Below are 24,853 nucleotides of genomic sequence, written 5' to 3' on the forward strand. Positions count from 1 at the left end.
AGAAGTAGATGCCTCTATTCAGCAGACTCACATAAGCCTTTCATATTCTATCCTGGGCCCCAATTTGCCTATGTTATAAATAAGTCTGTGGCTGCATGCTTGTGTGTGTTTCTTTTTTAAGCTGAAGGCAACCCCTTAAGCTCTTTTCTGCAGGTCTGTTCAAGCTGGGGCATGGGGAATTCCTAAGAGGATTATCATGGTTTACTTGATACAGAACTTGAACTTGAGCAATGGCTTATCTTATCAGTGATAAAAGACATGGAAATGAAGTTTACGTAACTGAGGAGGCCTTGAACATGGCTTATTTTTTCCCTCCTGGAACGACAGATCTGCCGAGCTCCTTCCCTGCTAGCAGTCGCGGTGCTGTCTGGCACGTACTTCCCAGGTGCTGGGGACTGGTGCAGGTTGTGCCTATCTCTGTGCATTCACTCACAGGATGGCCCTACCCCAGTGCCGTGGCTCACGCAGTGGGTGCTGTGGGGGCTCAGCCTCCTCTCCCTCTCTGCTAGATTTGGGAGGATGTGATTGCTTGGGTGTCCGACTCCTGCCTTGTCTGCAGTGCGTGGGAGGAATTTAATTTTGGAGCTCTTGCTGTTGCAGATGGTGACAGTGGCACTGAGGCCTGGGCAGAGTGGTGCTTCCCACAGCAGGACTCGGCAGCCTGAGGCTGGCAGGCTGACAGCCCTTATTAGAGGTAACCTTCAGGAAATGCCACACACAGCCCTTGCTGAGCTCCCTGGCTCTGGGTGCGTACGGTATTTACACCACGCTGCTTGAGCTTCCCTGAGGCTCAGCCTGCAGCTGCCTCTGCTCTGCCACCTGCCCACGTCCTCGTGGTCCGGTGCCCGGGGTGGGCCTGGTTCCTGCAGCAGCACCCTGCTGGGCTCTGCTCACCCTGGGCTGAGGCCATCTCCTTTGTCCTCCTGGCCCCGGTGCAGTCACAAGTTAAGCTCTTTCTGTGTGGGCATGGGGAGGTTTGTGCTTCCTGTTCTTCAGCTCTCAGGATCCAGGATGAGGTGGTGGGTAGGGGCAGCTGCCTTTGTTCTCGCTTCTGCTGGTGTGAATAAACAGAACATGTCTTCTGAGCTGTTCCTCTGCTGTTTTTGCTGTGGCCAAATTTACTTAACAAAAGGAAAATATTGATCTTCCTTCACTAGATGTCATAAAAACTGACCTTGGTAGGAAGCTTGCAACCCACTGCTCTCGCCTGTGAGTCTCACCAGTGGTGAGTGCTCATACTGGCCCTGGAGCATCAGCTGGCTTGGCGTGCAGCCCACAGCTCCCCAGGACCCAGCTCTCTTGGCTGTGCCATGGGATAACCTTTGCTGCTTGAGCAACACGGATCAAAGGGGCCACTTGCTTTGTGTGCTGTGAATGAAGTTTGGGATCTGGGGTGATGCCTGGGCTCTTGCTCTCATGTCTGGATGCATCAGCACGCTCCCTTCAAAGGTGAAGGAAAGCTGCTGCTGTTTGCTTTACGAAGGGGCCTACAGAGATGGGTTGCCAGGGGCTGCACCTGAGGCTTGTGATGGAGCAGTGCATACACTGCAGAGCCGCAAGCTTTCTGCCCAGCGTATAGAATGAAGGCTGGTATCTGTGGGGCTCTTCTCACCTTGATTTCCAAATGCCTTCCAGGATGGTTGGAGGGACATGGATTCCGCAGCCGAAGCTGTTTGGTCAGGGGTGTGGGTGCGTTTTGTTCCTCGTTTGCAGTGCTATGTCTGTCATTTTGTTGATGCAGAGACCCGCTGCCTCCAGCAGGGTGGAAAGTCCCTGCAGCATGCTGAGAACTCATTTGTCTTTTGTGGCTCAGCCTGTCCAGCTCCTCCTGCAGCCCCCAGCTGCCCTCGGGGCTGTTAATGGCCTGGTGGCCCGTAAACCATCCCGGCACCCGGCAGAGGGACTGCTCTGCGCGTCATGGCTCTGCTGGAGGGCAGCCCGGCCAAGTGCTCTGAGCTCGTGGTGCTGCACGGTGCTGAAATACCCAAGAAATCTGCTATCTCTGCTGTCTTGTGGAATAATTCATGTGTCTCTTGACTCCAAGCTCATACCAATCAATAACTTTCCTTGTTTTTTATTTTCAGTAGCAGCTTGGTTAAACTTTTCCATTCTGCTGGTGTTGGGAGACATTGACTTGCGCAGTACTGATCTCAGCCATGCTTTTGCAGCAGAATTGATCCAGGCTTTCACATGGAGCTTGCTGCCCCTCCCCAGGACCCACAGCTTGGGCTTCTGCAGGCAAGAAGCAGCCTCCTTGTGTCCTTCCCAAGGGTCTTGTATCTGCCCTGTGCTTTCCGGTCTCTGGGCTGGGACTGGTAAAGCTCCTTCTCCGAGGCAGGGCTGGAAGCGTGCTGCTGTGCCATTCCAGCACTGGAAGAGCTGATGGGAGTGAGTGGCAGTAGCAGGAGGCTGGCTCCTGCCAGCAGATGCACAGCCCCTGCAGCCCAGTCACTGGAATATGGATATGTTAATTTATTCCTGCAATTTCTGGGCCTGTCTCCGAGTGCTGAAGTGCTCTGATGATCTTTGCTCCCTGTCAGACTCAGAGATGAAGCCTGAAATGTACCAGTAACAGCTGTGCCCTTTGTGTTGGGTTATTATCCCTTCAGAATTTAATAACGTGACACCCCTTCTCACTGGATAGCTTGTCCTTCCTTCCAGGAACAGATCAATAACAGACCTTGTATCTGTGATTTGGATGTAATTGCAGGTGTCAGCTGATGTCTGGTGCCACGTCTCCAGCCAGCCCTGGAAGCACATGGCTGGGGGCATCCAGGATTTCTTTCCAGCCTCTACACCCCGTCCGCAAGCTGGGAGAGCACGGATCATGTTAGAGGTTTCCCTGCTCCCTTCCCTTGGGCCTTGTGATCTGTGGGCTGCGTGGGAGGGAGAGAAGGAATGAGTAGGCGAGAGGGCTCTCCATTGCAAACAATTATTCCGCTGGAGTCTTTAGGGTAATTGAAGAGGGTAATTGCTGTACTTCCATGCTTGTAATCTACAGGTTGCCTGGAGAGGAAGGAGGAAATGGTTCAAGTGTGGGTGCAGGTAGTGGGAAGAGGAGGGCTGCGGCAGGGCTGCTTGCTCCCTGCTTGCTCTGCTGTCCTCATTGCTCAGGTTTCCATCTAATTGGTAATTAGAGGAATGCAGAACAGTTGGGCTGGAGAGTGATTTGAGGACTGTTGTTCAAGGGAGTATTATGTTTTTAATAAGCGGAGTTGGAGGATTTTGTGCATGAAGACACGGGAATATTGCAACTATAAAAAGTCTGCAGCGTCTAGAACTGAAAAAGTATAAATATTTCCTAGCAGTGAGGCTCGCCTGTGTAATCCCACAAGGGAAGAGAAGTGGTGTGATTAATGGCTGGCTCCATCCTGGTTGATCCCCAGACACAGATTGCTGCACTACACCCAGCTGTCCCTGGTATCGCCGTGCAGGGCAGCACAGCGTTCGGTTACGGTGCGTGTAGCGGTGGGACATGCCGTGACTTTCCTGCCTTGCTCATTCTGAGGCACAGCTCCATAGATGGAGTCAAGGCCGGGCCCTTGCTGTGCATGTTTAATGGCCCTGTCCCCAGAGAGGAGAGCTGCTGGGAAGCACAGGCCTGTTTCATTAAGAATACTCCATGCCCGTCTTCCTCGCTGGAAGCTGTGTGCCATTGTGGGCATGGCTTTGTTTCTTTATAACACCTGCACTTAGAGTGCTGCTGGGGATAGGATGGGCTCCTACAGCCGAGATGGGGGGGGGGGGGGAGGAAATGCAGCACCTGCCCCATGCAGCTGTGTGCTGGGACGGAGCCGTGACCCACTGTGCTGCACCCCTTCCCCTTTTTTGTGTTTTGTCTATTTCCTCTATTTCTGTCCCCAATTAAATAGCGGAGGTGGAGGGGAGGGAGAGCGGAACAAGACAGATGGATATAATGGGGCTAAATCCTGCCCAGCTGTTTTCTCAGCAGCCATCTCCCTTACGATCCCGAGGAAATAAATGCTCCTCTGGAGGGTCCTGATGGTTAATGATGATGTGAAGAGTGCACACAAACATCCCCGCAGATGCAGCCCGCCTGCGCTGTTCCGGCCATGCAGAGAACCCTGGGAGCCCGCTTCTCCCGCAGCCGGCGCAGTGATAAATCATTCATAGCCCAGCAAATGCAGTGCTCCTCCTCGCTCTGCACATCAGCAGCCCCAGACCCTGTGTCTGTGGTCCTCTGAGGCCGTGCGGGCGCTGTGACAGCTGCGAGCGTCTGAAATGGAAGAACGGGGAAGGCTCCGGGTGCGCGGTTGTAGGAACAGCTCTGTATGGTTTTCTTGTTTGTTTTGTAGCGGTCCCAGGGTAGCGAAAGGGGAACAGGGATGTGCTGTTCATGGACTGACAAATCAAAATTATTGCTTGTTTTGTAAAGATCTGGCGCTTCCTTCCGCTTGTGCATGGGCTGGTTGGCGTTCCAGCTCTAATCCCTGCGAGCCCCAGATGGGAGAGGTGCCCTTTGGGATGAGACACTGCCAGGCCCAGCCAGCACGTGTGAGAGAGGAGGGTCACTGGGCTGGAATAATTCACTCTTGCTGTTTCAAGGAGAAATTCAACCCATAGATCTCCCTCCTCTCTGTGACCAAAGTCATTTGGGTTTCGGGTTATGAGTGTCATGCGGTGAGGTACTACAAGGAAAGGGAAAAACACACATGCACCTACACACGCTCTAGAAATACGTCAGAGTCGAGTTGCTGAGAAATTCAGGCCTAAGCCTGACCTACTTTAACACTGTTACAGTCTGCTGGGGAATGCCCTCTGGATCAGGTCAGCAGATCCTATTGATGTGTGCTTTGGGCTGGAGGAAGCAGCAGCTGAGTTGCTTATTTTTCCCCCTTTGCACATGAAGTGAAGAAAGATGCTATTTTTTTTGCTGAAGCTCTCATACCTGAGAGCAGAGGAGGTGTGCTTAGTGAGCAGTGCTGGGATCCCTGTTAGCCTGTGCTGGGTGAGGGTGGGCAGCAGGGCCTGGGCTGTGCTGGAGGTGCCCCTGGGTGCTAGAAGGAGTCTTGGCCCATTTACTCAACACCTGTTTGAGGTTCAGCTCTTTGGGTCTGTTTGCTTGGATTTGTTCTTGTCTGATCTGCTGTACCCCAAGAGACAACTGAACAAAATGTGAGATGCAGGCCTACCCAGTCTCTTTCCCTTCTTTCTTAGTTTGTGGAGGAACTAAGATCTTTCTTTATTTTTTCCCAACTAACCTATTACTTCCTGAGCTCAGTAAGGACATGCATGTCTGTGGTGAGAAGGAAAATCAGGCAGGCTGTATTTCATGTCAGTGTCCCCCAGAAACAGGTGACCTAGCAATTGCCAAGGAAACATTTTTTGGAAGAGAGGTGTGCCGCGCTTGGTTTTTCAGGAGGTTTTCTGAAAGCGAAGAAGCTGGGAAGGAATAAAAGCTTGTTGCGTTGAAGAACTGGGAGTTCAGAGGTGGCTGAGCCTTGGGTGATTCTGGGGGTTTTCAAAGAGGCCTTCCCCTCCAGTACCCGGTAAGAGAAAAGGGGTGCGAGGGATGTTCCATCCACTGGTGTGAATTGTTCTGCCAGACTTGAAAGAGATGTGGAAATACCTCATCTGTCACTTTCAAAGGGAGGAATAAAATATTCTGATAGATTCTAAATGGAATTGCATCAGCGGTGCTTCTTCCACTGCTGCCTTTGAGCTGTTCACTGATCTTTCTGATTGGGGTAATGCGGTGAGGAGGATACGCTATTCCCTCGAGGGGAACAGCTTGTGAACATTACAGCTCAGTCAGCCTGAAAAGCTCCATTACAGGCAGATTGAGACCTGTCTTTGTGCACCGAGAGGCACAGCAGCAGGCTTTGTCTGCAGGACAGGTGCACTCTGGGCCCAATGTTATATGGCCTTTCTGTATCCCGGTGCACCCATTTCAGCTGCCACCTTGGGGGATGCCCCAAGGGGTTAGGGCTGATGGTGCCTGCTGCCTTTGCTCTCTTGTGTATTTCTCTGTCCTAACCCTTGAGTTTCTGTCCCAAGAGCGGGATTGTGGTGTCACGCAGTGGGTGCTGCGCTTGGGAGGAAGTCCAGGAGGTCTTGGTGCCATTGGGAGCTGCTGAAGATGAGCGGAGGAGACGAGTCAGGTGGATAAACCAGCAGGCTCATCCGGCATGCTGTGAGCGTCTGCAAGGTTCTTTCTGTGTTTCCCAAGCTTTGCAATAGCTTGTGCTGATCTAGAGGGGATGTCATGTAGGAGTTTTTTGGAACACCATGAATATGGAAAAGAGAGGATTTCCTGAAAACATAGTACAGCTTGTTCCTGATGTCTCTCAGCCATGCTGGCGCATTGGGGAAATGCGGCTTTTATCTCCTTCGCTGCGCTCTTCGTGTCAGGCCCTGGAGGAGTTTCTGCAGTTTCAGTGAGATCACGCTATCCTCACGGGGGTCGGCCCTTCTTGTTCCCTTTGGGCTGTGTCTCGGGTGTGATTCAGGTATTGTGCCTTCTGACTGTCCTGGGGGGGACACTGGCCCCCTGTCCTTGTGGGAGCATCTCAGCGCCTGGAATGCACGTGTTCCTGTGGCTGCAGCCTGTCCTGTAAGGGCTGCACTGCTGCCCATGGAGGACAGGGGTGGGACCTCATGGATGTGCTTTTCCATCACACCCACTGGGGATGGGGTGGATGCTGACTTGGAGGCAGCTTCCCAGCTGTGGTGAGCCTTGCTCTCACAGCACAGGGAGCACGGGGAGATGTCCAAGCTTGGTCAAGTTGCTGTCCCGGAGCACGGCGTGCAGCTCTGTGCAGCAGCCTGCCAGATCCGGCTTAGCGTGGCCGCAGCTGTCGGCTCAGCTGCCAGCGGGGCGATGCAGGAGGAGCAGAGGAAGGAGAAGCACCCTTTGAAAAATGGCAGCGGCGGCAGGAGAGCAGTGAGGGTGAGGCCTACTGATTACACGCTTATCTCTGCTTCTTTTGTGCCCACGTCCAAAGGCACACTGTGGACAAAGGAGCCCTGTGTGGTGGCTGGGGAGGAGAGGAGTGGAGTCGGGTCTGAGAACAGAAGCAGCAACATTGTTGGACTTAACCAGGCTTCCCAAGTGAGGGTTTCCTGCAGGCAGCAGAATGTCCCAGATGGGACGGGCTTCCTGGAGGAGAGTGCTGGCTCTCACTGTGGTGTCTGAACTATCTAGTGAAGAGAACTAGCATGTGGGCTTGCTGAGTAACTCTGAAATCTTGAGGATATCTTTGTGTGTTGTCCATAGAAGTCCTATTCACGCAGCTGGCATTAGGAAACATAAAGGACCGCTTCTGCAGGGAACTTGTCTAGCCTCCAGAAAGAGCTGGCTCAGCAGCTGCATGCAGCCCATGTGCCTTGCTGCATGGCCTAGGGTTTATCCTGCATTTAAAGCATCTCTCCAGCCCTGAAATGCTTTTCCCAAAGCCACTTGTGCAGTGTTCTGATTTCAGCATGTTCCGTTATGTTTCATCTCTGCTTTCCCGGTGCAGTACAGATCAGCAGCGGAGCACGAGGAGCATGCCCTCCGCCTGCGGACGTGGGGCAGTGCGTGGAGCACGGTGGCTGCCTCTGCCCCTCTCCCGGCACGGCACCTCTCAGAGCTGGCTGTGTCCTTTGCGTGTCGCTGACCGAGTGACACACTTGTTTTGTTGATTTGGAGTGGGAAAACATAGTGGGAGTGCACATGGCAGATGCCTGTTTGCTTTCAGAAAGCCTGGGGATAGTAAAGACCTAATTAACATTCTTGTGAAGGCAAGTCGTAGGGAGACTCCAGCATTTAGTTCTGCAAGGAGGGACTTTGCGTTGGTGAAAACAACAGCTTGCTGGAAATGTGCGAGCAAAGTATTTTGTGCTCTGGTGGAGGAGGGAAGGTGGCACGCAGGGTGCTGGGAACAGGTATGTGCTACAAGGCCACCGATTTCCCTCGACCCCCATGGAGGGTTGGCTGCAGCCAGCACCCTGTTAGTGCCTGGTGCTGCCCATGGGGAGCCCTGTGCTGGTGCGGGGCAGGGAGGAGCTGCCTACAGTTTTCTGTCTCTGGGGAAAGGCCTTGAATGTCACCAGCCCACGGTAGTGCCCGGCTCCTGATGGCTGGCACAGCAGCTAGGGGCTGGTTACTTCATCTCTGCAGTCCCATTTCATTTGCTGTTCTGGAAGGCTTGATTTGGAGGTGATCCAGGGATAAATTCCTTGTGTGAAGCAAATGATTTCCAAAAGTGCATGACTGGTTTTTTTGTTGTTTTTTTTTTCCTTCCCCCCCCCTCCCTGTCCTTTTGTCTCTGGAAGGAGACTGTACATCTGCTTATGTTGGCTGGGAGAAATGCTCTTGGAGAATACAAATTAATGTTTAAGACATTGAACCTCCGGTGTACATCTAATCACAGTATTTCTGCCTTTGCAGTATGTTCAGCGGGCGTCATTTATCATGATGAGGTTTAGCTGTGCACGGCTCTTTGCTGGTCTTCCAGTCCTCTGCCTCAGGCACATATGCTTCCATTAATTTTCTGTTATTATCCACTCAGGTGTCCTGTGTGATCCAACATGCTTAATTTCATTCTACTGAGCACCAGCTCTTCCGATCTGAAGTTAGCGGTGTGATTTGCAAGCATCACACGGAAATGAATCTTTCTTTTCTGGAGATAACTGCTTCCTGAATTTCTGTTCTATTTGTAATGCGCTAATAAGCTCCATCCACCAAATCCTGCTCCACTGGAGATCCTGTTTGTGTCCCTTGGGCTTCTGTTGAACCGGAGCATTCCTCGTTGTGTTGTAGCTGCATTCAGAGCCTGCCAAGGGCTGACTGCACGGGGTGCTGCTGCGAGCAGGAGCTGGTGGTGCTTCGGTACCATGCAAGCTCTCCAAGGCATGGTGCAGTCTGTGGCTGCAGCCTTGAGAAAAGGGCGAATGGCCCCGTTTAATAGGCTGAGCACAGAGACCCAGGGAGCCTGCTGCTGGGCGTGGTGGAAACCTCTCATGCAGAATAAAGATGATTATATGGAAGCTGACTTTAAACGGGCCAGGTTTCAGAGCTGGCCTCTCTACAAAGCATGACCAGGGGCAGAGTCTCCTTGGCTGATGAGGAAGCTCTGAGAGCTGGGCTGTGGCTCCACAGCTGTTGGCTGCATGCAAAGCGTGCCTTCCACGGCAGTGCCTGGGCTCCGTGCCTGAGTGCAGAGCCCGGGGTCCCTCTGGGCTCACACCCGTGGTGCCGTGGAGCATTCCCCGTGGCTGTGCCCATCCTCAGGTGCTGCGGAGGTGCTGGCGGTGCGACATCTCCTCCAGGAGCCTTGCTCTGCTGGGGCTGGGGGCATTTTGGAAACGCCTGGCTCTCAGGCCCTGGAGCTTGACAAAAAATGCAGAAAACCTGTGGGCTGAGCACACATCTCCTGCAGCAGATGGTTTGTGCAGAGGAGTGAGTTTGAAAAACAGAAGGAAACATGCAGTGGCTAACGGAGAGGGCGAGGCAGGGAAAAACGCTGAGACACATTTGTCTGCCCTGGGATCCATTTCTTTCTTGGCTGCTCTCAGGATTTAATGCTGACGCTCCAGAACCTGGCAGCGTTTTGGAGGATGCCGGTTCCAGCCCCCAGCCGGTGCAGTGTGCCTGAGCCCAAGTGGTTGGTGATGGCTTCTGCCTGCGCTGATGCTCAGGGGTCTGCTGGGGGTCTCCACTTCTGGCCGTGCCTTTGGCACACCGGTGTGGGCTCAGAGCCCATGGGCCTGCAAGGCAGCAGCAGGAGGCTTGTGTAAGGACGGACCCGAATATTTCATTAGCGAATGATCTTCAGTAATGTAATTAAAAGAGTCTTAGAATACTTAGGCAACAGGAGGGATCTCTGCTCCCTTCGAGCCTACTGCTGATACATGCTTTGGTTTGCATTCATCCTGTAAGGTGCATTTCTGTCGGGTCTTCAGGGAAGTCTGCTCCCTTTCAAATGGAATGAAGACAACCAGGGACACCTGAGCCCTTCATGGGCGTAATCTGTAATCCTGCACATGAGGGAAGTTCTGTCTGAGGCTCGGTTTAACGTTTCAGTGGTGCAGTACATGGCTGACTGCCCTTAGATTGCCTTGCGTACGTGATGAATTCCCCCCCCCGCGATAGTTTCTGTGTAGTGATAATGCAGTGCTCTGAACACCGCACCGATGTGGCTATGTGTGAGTAAATGTACGAGTCATGGTGTAAATGACAGAGGTGACGATAACGCTGCGCCGAGCACTAACAGCACAGCGCTGCAGAGGGCTCCTGCTCTGAGCAGTTCGTGGCCTGAGCCCCGTGATAACGAGCACAGTGTGTGTTACATGCAGGAAATCTTTCTTACGGGTGTTTTCCATTCGGCCCTTGCAGCGGCGAAGTTTTGTTTGCTGTCTTTTTCATAGCTGGAGAAATTGAGGTTTGGAGATGTGAGTGACGCGTTGCCGTGTGTGTAGGCAGGCGGGGTCAGAGCCAGGAGCGCGGGTGCTGGGTGGCTTTCCACTCGTGCTGCAGGCACAAACACCAGCTCTCCTTCAGGGCACAGAAGTGCCGGCTGCCCCGGGGAGAGCCCGGCTGCGGGCAGGAGGCTTCTTGCAGCAGAGGAGCCCCTCGGTGGAAAGGGCACCGCGTGTAATTGGGCTGAGCTGTGTCAGCTGTTTCCTGCTTGTATGGCATTTGATCTGCAGCGGAGATCAAGCCCTGGTGACACAGCCCATTGATGCCTTTGCTGCTGTTGTTCCAAGGGAAGCCTGCATGACTTATTCATGCGGCTTTCAGAAGTTGTCCCACAAGAATACGTTTGAGGGTCGCCTTGTTTTTGTTGTTCCTTCTGTACATGCTTCCAGCCTTTTAGACGTCCTCTGTGCCCGTCGCTCTCCAGGACCAAATATTTTTGGCGTTCTTGGTAGTTTGTTTAAAGAAGAGCTGAAAACCAACAGAAAGACTTCTGTTTTGCATGTGTTTATTTCTTTGTGTGCAGGGTTTTCATTGCTCAGTTCTAAATGGTTGAATTATTAAACTTGAAAAGCATCTGCTCTTTAGAAAGCATTCACATGTACTGTAAACATGATGGATAACGAGGCAGAGCCTAATCTAATTGACACAGCTCTGTTGATGTTGTAATGCAGGCTTGTGTGAAGCTTTATTTTCAAGCCGTGGCTCTTACTGGTGCTGGGGGTGCTGGTGGCTGGGCTTCTGAAGCTGCTGTGGGTGCCCTGGGCAGCCTGAGCTGGGGGGGGCAGCCAGCCCATGGCAGGGGGTGGGGCTGGGTGGGCTTTTTGTTCCTTCCCACCCAGGCGTTGTACGATGCTGTGATCTCCCTCCCATAGGGCTGTGTGGGGATGCTTGGGATGGCTCCGTTCTGCTGTTGGCTGGCTCTGCTAGCTGCTGTAAGCTGGGCCGTGCTGTGTCCGTAGCCAGCCCAGCTCCTCGACCCCTTGGTGAGGATTTGCACTGTGGTGTTCCCAACGAGAGAGGCCAGGCCGGTGCTGAAAACTTTCCCACATGAAATGCTGTGGCTGTGCCAGCAGAGATGAGGGCAGGAGGAGGTGGCTGTGCTGTGCCAAAGCGCTCTTTCATCTTCTGTCAGCTCTACCCATTAGGGGTCCTGGCTCTCAGCACATTAGATGCCTTGTGCAGATGTCTTGGCTGGGAGAGAAGAAATGGCCCCTTCTCCCTCCCAAGCAGAGAGATATAAGAAAGCTATTGATTTGCTTGTAGTGAAAGTGAGCCAGGCTCCGCAGTGCTTTATTGAGTCTGGGTTAGGGCTTTGTTACTGGGGAGAAGGAGGGGAAAATAAGTGCTCGAGGTTTTGCCTGTGCTGGTAAGCAAATCGCTGGCTGTTCACATTGGGACTGACCAGCAGGTAGGTGAGGATTCGGGATGGACTGAGTGCCAAGCAAAGCCCCCCTTCCTGCCCCATCCCCGGCCCCGCTGCGCCGCGTGGCAGTGCTCCAGCGCTCGGTGGGCAGGTGCCTCCTGCTGCTGGGAACGGCGGCCGGCTGCCTCGCTGTGCCGCAGGGTGCCAGGCAGCAGCTGGGCTGAGCTCCCAGCCCCACGTGCCCGCTGCTCCTGGCCCTTCCCAGCCGCTCCATTTTACTGCTGCTGGAGGAGGAACAGAGCAAGTGGCCGCTGGGCCTCCTAATCTGCTCTTCTTGCTGAACAGTAAATTCCGCCTTGAAGGCATTTCCCTCTGGCAAACAGATACTGTAGAGAAAAATGAATTTTGGGAGCAGCGTGATTTATTTACTTGGTGCTCTGCTGGAGAAGTCCTTCATCTCTGCTGTGGTCGCGGATGCTGCTGGAGCTGCAGGTAGCATGGGTTGGCATTGAGGTCCTGCTGTCTGAGTGTGTTGGGTTGTAGCTGTAATTGTGTGGAGGGCACAAGCAGCCGAGCACACTCAGTGCTTCTGTTGAAACCTCATTTGTGGGGTCTCCTCTGCAGATATTTGGAACCTCCCTGGATGCTTTCCTGTGCATCTTGAGAATGAGCTTCGACAGGAGTGTTGGACTGGGGGGGTCTCAGGGAGCAGTGAGGCCCTGGCACACATTGCCCAATGAAGTTGTGGCTGTGTTTCTGAGGCCGCTGTTGGTGCCCATCCCTGTAGGTGCTCACAGCCAGGTTGGATGGGGCCCTGGGCCCTGATCTGGAGGGAGGGCAAGCAGCCCACGGCCGGGGGTTGGAACTGGATGACCTGGTCCCTTCTAACCTAAGCCATTCTGTGATTCTTTGATTCTGTGATCTCTAGAGGCCCCTTCCAGCGGTTCTGCAGTGCTGTGATTTAGTGCACGTGGCACAGTTGCGTTTGCTTTGCTGCATGATGCGGGGAGGTTGGCCCCATTGGTGTCTCCCCCTTGTGCAAATAGCCCTGCCTAACTCACCCGGTAGTATTTTACTTTGAGGAGCGGGTGGTGTTTCATGGAGCAAGGAGCCCATGAACCTCATGGGGATGCTCTCAGTGTGGGGCTGTCTGCTGCCATAGCACCCTCCCTCTGCTCACGATGGAAAAAACATTCCTTGTACCCAGGAGGGAACAGGGGCTTTGCTGAATGTCATCACTTACTAGAGAGCTGTAGAGATCTTTAATCTCTAGCTGCAAATTGTCGTTGCAGCATTTTCCTGGGGAAAAGCAGCCTGGAGAGGAAATGGAGCTATGTGTGAGCCTGGCTGCGCGCTTGCAGGCAGTGCTGTCCCTGCTGGCGCTGGGCCATGCTCCCCAGGCAGCCTGGCAGAGCTCTGTGCCCCTGGCCGGGGCCCTGGCGGTGCTGCTTGGCAATGCTGTGATGGGTGGGAGTGTGCGCCGGTGTTGTGCAGCTTACCTGCAGGCTTCGAAAATCTAACCTTGTAATTTTAACAGCTGGCTCAGCTCTGCCTCTGAGCTGATAGGCTCGTTAAAATAAATAAACAAGAATACCGGCCTGCGTTTCCTGCACGTGTCAATATTGGAATAATTTTAAATGGTGTGTTTTCCCCTGGTCACTGACCTATAGTTTATTCCATTATTGACTGCTGGGTTAGTGGCTCTTTGTGCGCTGCTGTGGTTAAGTGAACTGTAAGGCTGAAATCATTTGGCGGGGATGGTGTTGCTGGGCAGGAACTTGCGTCTGGCTGACTCAGATTGGGGTGAAAGTGTGCCCTCTGGCAACGTGAGTGCTCCCTTATCTCCCCTCCCCCTGATAAACGGGTTAGGCAGCATAGTGGAGTATTGATCCCACTCTCAGCTGGCGGCCCCAGGCTGCAGCAGCCACCTTTGTGCCGCATTCCTGCTGCTTTCCCAAGGATGAGGTATGCGCTGCCTTCCCCTGGGCTCCCTCCCTCGAGCCTTTGGATGGTGGTGATGAGGGGCTGTTCCTCGGGCTCTGCTCTGGGAGCTGTTGGTGTGAGGTAGGGGAGCTGGGCCTGAAACAGCCCTGCTCTGTTCTCTCGGGGCTGTTACAAAGGCGTGCTGCTGCCCTGCTTCCCACAGCATGCATCCCACATCTTCAGAAGTGGGGAGAGGGATGATCTGTACATCTAGGGGTTTTTGAAGCAACTGGTATTTGGCATCCAAATAAACAGGTGTTCTGGCACAGGAGAAGAGGAATACTTACCTCGGAGCTCTTGTTTCTGATGGCAGCGAGGCTCTCCAGGGAGTTTCTATCAAAGAGCTAGGTTAGTAGTTCTGTAATTTATTTGTTTCTGCCAAGAGATTGGTGTGTCTGTGGCAGAGCAGGCTGGTCCAGGAGGTAAATGCCTCTGGAATGCAGCCACAGATTTCCTTAGATAGTTAAACTCTGGAAGTAAAGCACACATCTGCTCTGCAAACCTGTTGGCTTTGCCACGGAGATGCCTGGGGCTTGGCTGGTCCTGGTGCTGCGTGCTGCACCCCAGGGCCGTGCTTGCTGTTTGGGTGGGATGCTGGGGGTGACCCTTGGGCCTCTGGGGCAGCCAGGTTGGAAAAGTTTTGGAGAGCAGGAATTCTTTGGTGCCCAGCACTTGGACACGTGGGAGGAAATGCTGCCCAAAGAGCGTATTTGCCCATCATGTTGCATTTCATGTGGAGGTCTCTCCAGGGCCTGATGTCCTAGGTTAAGGGCCCAGCCTTGGAACTTTGGTTGCTTAGTGTAGGGCAAGTTGGTATGGATGGTATGCAAAAAGCTTCCAAAGTCAGTCCTTTCTCTCCTGAGCCCCATCAGGTATGCGTGCAAGAAGTGGGCTAAGTCCTCTGCAAAACTCAGGCAGCAAACCCTGTGCTTAAGAGCACTGATCACTCTAAGTTGGTGTCTTGGCTCCCAAGCCCATGCAAACCCTGTGGTGGTGTGATCACGGGCCCTTGCTGCCACCCATGTGTGCCTGTCTGTTACCCTGCCTGGGCTGTGGGTCAGGTTTCTTTGAGCCCAGGCACCAAAAATGCAGAGCCGAAGGGCCAGTGGGGTCACGGCAACCTCTGCCTTGGTGGTTGGGGCAGGGACCAGGGGCAGGCTGCAGGGAGGTCACCCAGGTGGGAGCAAAGGCACAGGGTTGTGCACGGCCCTCTGCCTTGAGCTGCTAATGGGCCTCATAATGCTCATCTCTCTGTACTGGTTTGTTTGTCTGCTTGTCCCCAGGGCACTTTTACATGCTCTGAGGTGCCTCAAAGGCAGGAGGCACCCAGGCGGCTGTGCACAGGGTCATTGCTGCAGCAGGGCATGCTTGGCTTGTTTTGTTCTTAAATAAAGCAGCTCCCGAGCAGATGGAAACATCAGCGTTAGAGAGCTGTGTGCCTTTGTGTTGTAATGCTGTCTGCCCAGCAGCTAGCAGACGCATTAGGAAGCTCTGGCTGCTAGAGCACTTTGCCAGGCACAGCGTCAGGAGAACTGCTTGCCCCTCGGTGCTGCGTGCTGTGGGGGCTGTCTGTGGGATTCACTGCAGCTCCTGGATACAGGAAAATCCAGATGTGAGCTGTGTGAGCACAACAGCATAGCTGGCCGGGAAACGATGCTGCTCGGCTCTAAAGCTCTATGTAGGAAAGAAAGAACCAGAAGTAGCAAACACTGGATTTCCTTGGGAGCAACGTGAGTTTGCTTTTTATCGTAAGCCACCCGCAGTACTTGTCACCCAGTGTGATCTCCGTGCAGACCCCTGCCTGTCCCACGCTCTGCACATAGGGCTCATGAGTGCTCATCTCATCCAGCCCTGTGCGCCTCGGTGCTGTGCTGGCTGTCCTCTTGTCCTCTCTTCCCTGGTGTGTGTGTGTGTGCGTGCTGCTCCCTCGCTGCTTTCTGGCACCAAGGGGAGGTAAAAACAGTGTTTAAAACTTAAAGGATTCCAGATGCGGTCATGCTTTGGACACTGCTGGTGGAGGAGAAATGTGTAACCCACGCAGGTGTTTACATTATGGCACAGCCACATGCTATGTGTGGATAAACACATCCCAGATAAAGTTGCTTGCTTTTGTAGGTTTGTTTCCTCTCCCTTTTAAACTGTAATTTGAAATCCACACCCCGGGGAGCATGCAACTGTATACCTGTTAGCTTCATTCCCTTCTGCCGTGTCCACTTGGTGGCTGGGGCTTCACATGCGTAAATGTGAGTGATTAGGTGCGAGCAGTCCCCCTCTTCCTGCTGGAGGAGGTTGGAAGAGGCCCCTGGGAGCTGTTTGCTGAAGGAAATGGGAATTGCCAGGATCTCCTCCTTCCTACGGAGTCTCCGTGCTCTCTTCACCTCTTGGCGGCTGGAATAATTCTGGCAGTGCCACGCAGCCCCTTGCCTGGCCGGGTGGCCGAGGCAGGTCTCTCTTGTGATGCACTGCTGTGCAAATCACCTGGTGACTTGTGAGGAACAGACAAGTGGTTCGTGTTGCTCCTGGGGTCATCGCTCCTGCTGGGGCTGGTTCTTTTTGGAAGTCTGCAGTGGTCGTTGCTGGTGGCTCTGTGTTGGCGTTGTGCGGTTGTCAGCTCCTGTGGCAGTGTCTGCAGTCCTTCTGTTTACCAGGAAACCTCAAAATAAAGGGCACTGCCTGTGGCTCTGTGTGCTTCTGCTGACGTAGGAGATCCCAGTGCACCCCGGTGGGGAATGGTCTGCTCATAATGGTCTGCTCATAAGGCTGCTCCTCTCGATTCCGATGCTTTGTGCTGTCCAGCTCTTAGTTCTTGGTGCTGGTGGGTGCTCGCAGTGCTTATGGCAGTTTGGTTCAAAGAAGAAATGTTGAACTGAAGATGGAATTAAAAAAAAAATAAAAAATCCCAGCAGAGGATTACCTAATTTCAAGTTAGCGTCTATAGCATTTCACACTTTCCCCTGTCCATCATGCCTCTTTTTATACGCATGAATTTGCTGAGACAGACCTTGCTGCTGAAGCCTGAGGGATCTGACGACCTACTGCAGGCTATTCTGGGGATCTGCTGGAGGTGTGTGCCTGCCTCCTCTCCGCTTCTCAGCCATGGTGCTGCTTCCTTTCTGGTCAGGGAGGAACCAAGGCTTCTGACTTCAGTCCTCCTCCGAGGCTGCTGGATTGGGCTGGGTAACCGCTGTCCTGCTGGAGCACCTGGTGAGTGATAAATCTGTTTGGGTTTTTGGTTGGTTTTGTCTTTTTTTTCCCCCTGTAGAACAACAAAGACATAAAACTTATGATCCGAGAAGTGGTAAATGGCTCTGTCCCAGGGGAGGTGAGCGTGCGGCTGTGGCTCCAGCTTCCCCACTGCACTTCCCACCGAGGTGGGCCTGGAGCGGTGAGCTGAGATTGTAGGAACATAAATTGAATGAGCAGTCCGGTTAAATAAGTAATGAAGTTAGCAGGGTGCCTAATTAAATTAAATTCAAAATTATGTATGGATGATGCCTTTCTAATAATTGCTGTAGGTTTGTCATTGAGGTACTCCACACTGCCCTCTTGGAAGAAGTTCCCACTTTCTCAGATAAACACACATTGGCACCCCAGGGGGATGTATTTTACGCTTCAGTTTGGTTTGGCTCCTTCCTCATTCCCTTGTGAACGTAGCAGTGTTGTTCTGCTTTACTGAGTTGTATGGAGGGGGTTTGTGTGGTTTCAGTCTCTGCTGCTTAAAGTTGCTTGTCTCTTCCTGCAAAGGGTTTCTGCTTTGCTCCTGCTCTCCCAGACCAGCCCTGGGGCTATCAGGATTCAGGCAGCTCCTTTAGAGCCAGGCTGGTGCTTTCCCCGGGTCTCTGTGCCACACTGATGTCTCATGGACTGTCCCTGTCCTAACAGCCCCTCTTCCTGAGACACATTCCTGGGTTGCTCATGCAGCTGGGAGAGCGCATGGCAGCCGTGCTGATGGCTGGGGTCAGGCGTGGGGACGTGGCTGGGCAGGATGACTTAACCCATCACTTCACTTGAAAATAATCACTCGATTTTCATGTTCCCAAGCTTCTTTCAAGCAGCAGCCCTGGGAGGGTGCATGTCAGCCTGTCTCGGTGCAAGCATTAAGCTGAGGTGGAAGGACTATTTTGAAGCGAAAGAAAGCTGCTGAAATTAAAGACACATGAGAAGACACAGCCATTGCAGCTGCCAAAGGAAATTCTCCCCTTGCCAAACAGCACATTAACAGCAGGCTCTCCTGCTATCCTGGGCACAGCCGTGCGGTCAGGCTCTCAGTGCGTCGCGAAGATGGGCTGACAAGGCCAGAGCTGTCTGCGGCTTGCAATTACTGACCTTTGAGGTAATGCGTCCTTAATAGAAGGATGTGAGTACATGGGAGAGAGGGAATTATCATCGTCAGAGCCATCTTTTTCACCTCTTTGGAGGAGGACAATTCTGTTAAAGAATCTTTGCTCTGGCTGAACTGGTTCTGCTCCTCCGGGAAATGGAGGTGAGAGTAGATGCAGGGAGGGGAAGGAGCCCAGGTGGCCGCAGAGCTTTGCTGCTGGCTTCTTAACAATTTTTCCCCTGCTCTGCTGTTAATTTTGCAATAGAGCTTGTGGATAAGGTCTGAGACATGGTCTTCAGCCTTCATCCGAGCTTGTCTGGACCTGAGGATCCCCGTCTGACAGGACGTGTCAGGGAGGGGGAGCTGTTGGGGTGATTCAACATGTTGGTTGCAGAGAGGCCTCTGGGACTGCAGCTCCAGTGATGAATAATGAGCGTGCTCGTCATGTTTGGGCAGTCTGACTCTGATATCTCCCTGGGGAAGGGGGCCTCCAGGTGATGAGCACGAGGCTCTTACACGTGGTTGATTTTCTCCAGGAAAAGCAAATGCTGTGCAGCGAGTTGCTGTGTGCTGCTTTATCAGGGGATCTGAAGGCCCTTTGCAAACCTTTAATTAGTCTTTGATTTGCCTTGGCACCTCGGTGTCTGCTGCCCTGTGACGGAGCGGCAGGACTGGTGAGCCTGGTTACCCCGTGGCTCTGGAGTGGGGATGTGGCAGCAGGAGGTTGTGGCTGGAGCCCTCCCGGAGCTGGTGAAGTTCAGAAAGGCAGAAGGTGACTGACAGCACTGAGTGACTTGCGTGGGTGCAGTGACCGGAGCAGGCTCTGCACATTTCATGCACAGTTGCTTTAAAGGGATGCTGATCGCTTTCAGCATGACCTGCTAATTATTAGAGCAGATGAAAGACTTTTTTTTTCCCTGTAAATCCTCCTCCCACTGCATGTTCTCTTCTCCCTCCTCCTTTCCTAAGCCTTTATCTAAGTTAATCAGCACAATACAAACAGCCTAAAAAGCAGTATTGTTGTAACAGCTATTAACGGGGAAGGAGACAGCAGGCATCTGGAGCCTCTCAGGAAGGACTTGCCCGGTATAACACATTATTTTTAACAGCCAAAGAGAGCTGTAGAGTCAAAACAGAAAAGGTTTAACCTTTCTTTTGAGATTCTAATACTCAGTGACCTGTACCCTATGATGCAGATTTCTTAAGAAGACCAAAGCGTGGAAATTCTGTAGCGATGAGTCTTTCCAAATGTCTGATACATCCACGCTAAAGATAAATATCTTTATCTTTTGCTAGTGAGTGTTGAGACACTCAAGACATAGGGCTGGGTCCTGTGGGGAGAGGCTTTCCATCCCACATAACCACTTAATGTCAATACAGCGACCCTAAGCAGCAGCAGGCAGAACTTGAGAAGTTGATGTTAATTTGCCATCGTCATTTCTGTGGTTGGATCAAGTTGGAGGCACTGATTTGAAGATTTTCATTCTCTAGGGCTATGGGAAGGCTTTTCCAGAATCTTTTGCTCTGTTTTAAATAATCATTTTAAAGTTGTGTTGATGTGATAATGGAGACAGGCTCAGGTAGAGGATGAAGCTGCCTCACAAATGTTAGCTGTGGCAGTGCCTTGGAAGGAAGCTGAGCAAATGGACATCGTGTTTAAATACTGTGTCCTGAATTGCTTTCATTTGGTTCTTGTTTTGTAAGGCATTGGCTGGGTTTTCTGTCCTCTCAGAAATCAGCAGCTTCTTATGAAATATGGAGCTGTTTAAAAACAGACAGCAGCTGCTCCATCCTTGCGTCAGCGAGGGCTCGGCAGAAGGAAGGGGAATGGGAGACGGTGGTTCAGTGTGATATTCTTCCCTTCATTGCCGTTGTCATATTGTGTTAACAGAAGGTCTGATCAAATGTACACCGGGAAAGTAAGACTTAATGTTTCTTTGTTCTCCTGAAACAGTGCTGGGAGGGAAGGGGGGAGCGTTTGAATGAGACTTTTATTTATGTGGTTCAGAGAGCTTGGTGTTGCCTGTGTCGGTAGATGTGTTTTTCTGCTCTTTTTTTTTCTTAGGCTATTCACAGTATTTTTAGCTGGGAAAAGACTTTATTTGTTGTTTGTGGAAAACCTCTGCTGTGTGATACAAAAACCTCTTGGGGGGTAAATATCTAGCGGAGAGAGTATGCTCCATTGGTACGGACTTCCTAACTCGTTTTAAATTCTTTTTAAAAATCTCAGCCAGATTATTTAAGAAAAGAAAAAATGAGGAACGTGGTTGCACAAGAACTGGAAGGAAACCAAATAGTTTGCTTACTGTTACAATTGCGACATGACTGAAAACATTTGGTAAAGAAAAATTAATTGCGTGGTGTATTTGTGGTTTCCTGTTGAATCTCAATTTCCAGTGGAGGCTGAAAAAACCCGTGGATGTTTCCTCAGATTACTAGATAGCACCACACCTTGTGTGCATGATGAAAGACCTTCAGCAAAATGTGCCGGATCACCACGGGTTGGTGTACGTGGGCTCTTCCATCTTGAGCGTGGCTGATTTCTCCTTACAGAGGATGAGCAGAGGTGATGAAACTTAGCCTAGTCCAGTTCCTCTTCACTGAATGGAGTCTGAATGTAGATGTTGGCTTGAGGACCATCCTGCTTGGACTTCAGTGACTGCTAGGGATGTGGTTTCCGAGGAACTCCTTATGCCTCCATCATTCTGGTAGCGACCTGGTGATGGCTTTCGTCCAGTCAAACGTCACCTGAAGAAGAACAATCATGGTTAACACCTAGATTTGTCTTCTCATGGGCTTTAAAGCAATGGACAGGGCTGTTTTTTAAGGGAGGTGGGGGCTGAGCAGTCGATCAGCAGAGAAAGGAACTGGTCCCCAGCCTAGCTGCAGCCCGAGGTGCCAGGCCTGCCCAGTCACGCAGGAGATGTTTGTGTCCAGCCTGGCACGTGGCTTCAGGTCGTGAGATCTTTGAGGCTCTTCTGGGCATTCCTGTGGGAATGGAAGAGGTATCCCTCGCATGGCTTCTGTGTGGAAATCGTTCATCTCATTAAACACCAGGGCTGGTTCTATAAAGCGGAGTCAGGGCTGTGGGGGGAGCGTGGTTAACCGTACAGGCTGGAGACGGGCAAAAACTCGTAAAGGAAGAATGCATGTAGGAGTTTACAGCTGTGTATGAGCGTATTAAAGCTTTAATTGGAGATCATTTACTGAGATCAAAATGAGCTTCCACGCAGCTATGCTGCTTTCAGGGTGCTGGAAGCAGCTTTTGAGAGAGATTAGAGCCCCATAGCTGCGGGCACTGGGTGCTTGGGAACATGCATAGTTGCTTAGTATCTACTGCTCATGACACTAGAAAACTGTGTTTTTTTGGTGTCAGTTTCAATAATGAGAAACGTATTTAAACACTCGTCCAATCCTCTGGCTTTCTGCAAGTTTCCCATCGAGTTTTCAATGTTTGCTCCTGGGACGCTGGGGTTAGATTTTCATCTTGACTCGACAGTGGAAACTGGCTTCATTTATCACATCCCAGTTTAGCTCCTGTATTAAAATTATAGCAAGGCTGGGGTTTATTTTTGTCTTGTGTACGTTTACCTCCTGTGTATCCTTGCGTCTATTATTAGAGCCCTGCTCTGTTGCTAAATGGATTGGCCGAGCTCCTGGGGACAAAATATGGAAGCATATGACTAGTCTGCAATACCCCACGGCCGTCCTGCGTTTGGAGTATTCGCAGTGACCGGGTTTAGCCTGACTTTGTCACAGCTTTCTTAATTTAAACACTGAGGATGAAGTGGGCAGAGTGAGTAGAGGGGAATGGCACATTGGTTTGTGACTGGAAGGAGTTAGAGGTAAACAGAAAGTAGTGGTGTGCTTGGAAAGCGCACAAATGGCATGGCCAGGAACTGCACTGTCCTTGCTTCGATGCTTTCTTTGTTGTTGATGGGATATTTCCCTTTCAGACTGCGAATAAGGCAAGACCGAGTCCCCTGAAAGAGGTTGCAGGCTACGGGCTCGCCATTTCCTGAATTAGGAAATTGTTTGGAAAGTTTCTATGGATTTCAGCCTTGTTTCAAAATCCTTGTGACAACCAGATGTGCTGGTTGGCAGCTGGGCCCGTGTCCTCCAATCTGTACCTAGCCTTACGGCTTGCACAAGAGCGATGTTTGTACTTCTGATCTTACTTGCCTCCTGTTTCCATATCCAGCCTGAGCTAGTGGCGTGATTTTTTTTTTCCTTGGATTTGATGTGTTTTGTAACTGGCTGTTGACCATACAACTGTGTTCTTGCTTTGCTTGCAGGAACTGTTAGGTCATGCTTGTTCAGGTGGCCTCTTGCACCTTCTGCAGCTCTGTCCCAGCTCTTAGGAAGTACATAAGGGTCTGTAGTGGTATGCCACTCAGGGGAGTAGTTCTTGATGCCTTTTCATTATTTTTTAAAATAGCTTGGGCAGTGCCTTTGGCAAGGGCAGAACCCAGAACTTGCTGAAACAACTGAGAAGAGTTTGTGTTGTAGCGCAGCTTTGGATCATATTCATGGTTTTGTTTTTCTTTCCTTCTAATTCACTGCTCTAAAAAGGCATGATGAAATGCTTCCCCTGCTCCCCTCTGTTTTTCCCTTCTCCTTTTAAGCTATCTCACTCGTGGATTTTCTCCCTCTGTGGCACTTTGCCATGTGCCAGCTCTGGGTGTGTGTATGCTCGGTTCCGCTCTGCTGACGCGGGCTCATTAACCACACGTTTTGCTGCGGAGTCTCTTGATCCAGCGAGAGGAAGGCTGCCTGGGAATGCCAACTCTCACATAAATACTGGATGAGTCGTCCTTCCATCTCCTCCCCTCTTTGTGTTCCCCATCCAGCATCTTTCAGTTCCTACGTACTTGTCATGTGCTTCCTTGTTTTGCCCGTGCAAGCAGTGCTTCCTGACGTCAGGATGGGTTCCTGGAGTCGCAGCTTGGCCCATGCCAAGCTTTCTCCCTGCTAGCAGGGGCTGGTCCGCTGGGCTGGGTGTGCTCTGAAGGCTTTGTCTTGTGGAGTGAAGGCTGGTTAGCCCTTTCCCTTCGCCTGTGGCCATGCCTTCGGACTGGTTGCCAAAGGGTTTGCTGCCGTGCCATAGAATGACTTGGCAGGGAGAGGTGATCGACCAGAGCTGCTTCCACTAATTGTCAGGCTTTTGTATTTGTTTTTGTGATTATTTTCTTCTAATAATTTTATGAACTTTAAAGCATGCATGACTGAGCGGTTTAATTAGCTGTGGGAACTGCTTGAAATAACTTCCTGGGGCTTTCTGCTGGCCTTGCTGCCTTTCCATGTCTTCAGCACAGCAGTCGCCATGGGCATCTTCTGCTTCTGAAACTGCACTCCGGTTTGTTAAGCTTTGGGTCTTCTCTTCCACCTGCCACCCCAAGGTGTGTGTGGGGCTGTGGAACTGCTGACAGGAGGAATACCAGCAGCGTCGTTGAAGCTATACGGGCTTCGTGGAAACGTGAGGCTTGTCAGCAGGGCCGTGCCTGCCAGCACATGTTAGAAGCTGCTAACAAGTAATGTTGTTGGAGACCAGCATTGGAGCCTTGCTCACTGGCACTGGGTTTGCATGTGGTCCTGGCCAAAGGGACCTAGAGAAACAGCGACCTGCCTTGCTTAGGTGGTGCTAATCATAACAAGGTTCTGCCTTGTGGTTCTGTACTGCTGTTAGCAATGACCAGAGCTGGCTTTTTGATATATTTTTCTTGTGCTCATGGTGATTTTCTGTGGTCAGATCTGCTTGTTTCTTGTGTTCTCCCTAAGCATGAATAGATTGTATTTGGGGCTGGCCTCCATGCTACGAAGCCTGCTTTGTCCTGCTACATTCAACCTGCACCTGGGCGCATCCTGGTCCTGCAGAATGTCTAGAAGCTGTACATGATGAGTGTTTTCAGTTAGTTTTGTATTGTTAAAGGTCATGGATATTATGGCAGAAGGTTCCTTTGGAGAAAAAAATGCATCCTGTAAAAGGTGCTGTTGGTCATTTTCCTTATATCCTTAGATTTGGGGTTTGAGAGGAAAAATCATTAAATGGTGTCTTAAAGCCGAGTAAAGAAGTCAGTGCTGAATGTTTTAATGTCTTACAGATGCAGTGGGCTTGCAGGATTTTATTTTAAATTTAACAATGGGAGTTGGAGTGGCTCCAGCACTGTAAAGAATAGCCTCTTTAATTAGGGCCTGAGCGGAGCAGCATGTGCTGGGGTGCCATTTTGAAGTTGAAGCAGGGTTTGCAGTTGTTCCTGATTTTGGATCACACATCTGAGTGCCTGGGGTTGATGTGAGGATGCTCCCTGCCCGGAGCAGGAGGGCCGGGCTGTTCGAGAGCAGCGAGGTTTCTCCTGAGTTATTCCTTATTAGCTCTGAGCTCACTTCTCCCTTTCCTGTGGCCTGCTGCAGCTGCAGGCACGTGCGTGGGATACGTCAGAGCCAGGAGGAAACATCGCCTTTGTTTTTCAGCTTCAGCTCACCCCAGCGCACAGCACGGCACCGTTCCCCATGTGTGGCTTCCCCGGCACTGCGTGCCTCCCGTTACCCGAGCAGTGACCGCTGCTGCTGGCCGGCACGGGGGTTCGCTGTGAGAAAACCATTCTGCCAGGGTTTGCAGGTCCTGGTTTGTGCCCAGAGGTAGAAAAGAACTGCTGGACTTCCCCCCCCCCCCCCCCCCCCTTCTGTTAGTTTCTGTGCAAACAACTTTTCTTTGGCATAGGGAAATGCAGCTTTGTAGCAAGGAGTGAGCCTGCCAGGCCGG

The 24,853-nt window shown here is 51.7% G+C and overlaps 1 protein-coding gene across 14 annotated transcripts in view; it reads left to right on the plus strand.

Moving 5' to 3' along the window:
* NCOR2 (nuclear receptor corepressor 2) overlaps nucleotides 1-24,853 on the plus strand; it is a 168,190-nt gene that overhangs the window by 9,474 nt on the left and 133,863 nt on the right. Inside the window, exon 1 of one of the 14 annotated variants that reach the window (XM_021412551.1) lies at nucleotides 18,079-18,102. The exons of the other annotated variants lie outside the window; for them this stretch is intronic. The gene's annotated coding sequence lies outside the window, so the exon portion shown is untranslated. Of the gene's footprint in view, nucleotides 1-18,078; nucleotides 18,103-24,853 lie in introns of those variants that run through there. 14 annotated transcript variants of the gene reach the window in all.

The sequence above is a fragment of the Numida meleagris genome, chromosome 14 (assembly GCF_002078875.1).
Source record: "Numida meleagris isolate 19003 breed g44 Domestic line chromosome 14, NumMel1.0, whole genome shotgun sequence".
Classification (NCBI taxonomy): Eukaryota; Metazoa; Chordata; class Aves; order Galliformes; family Numididae; genus Numida; species Numida meleagris.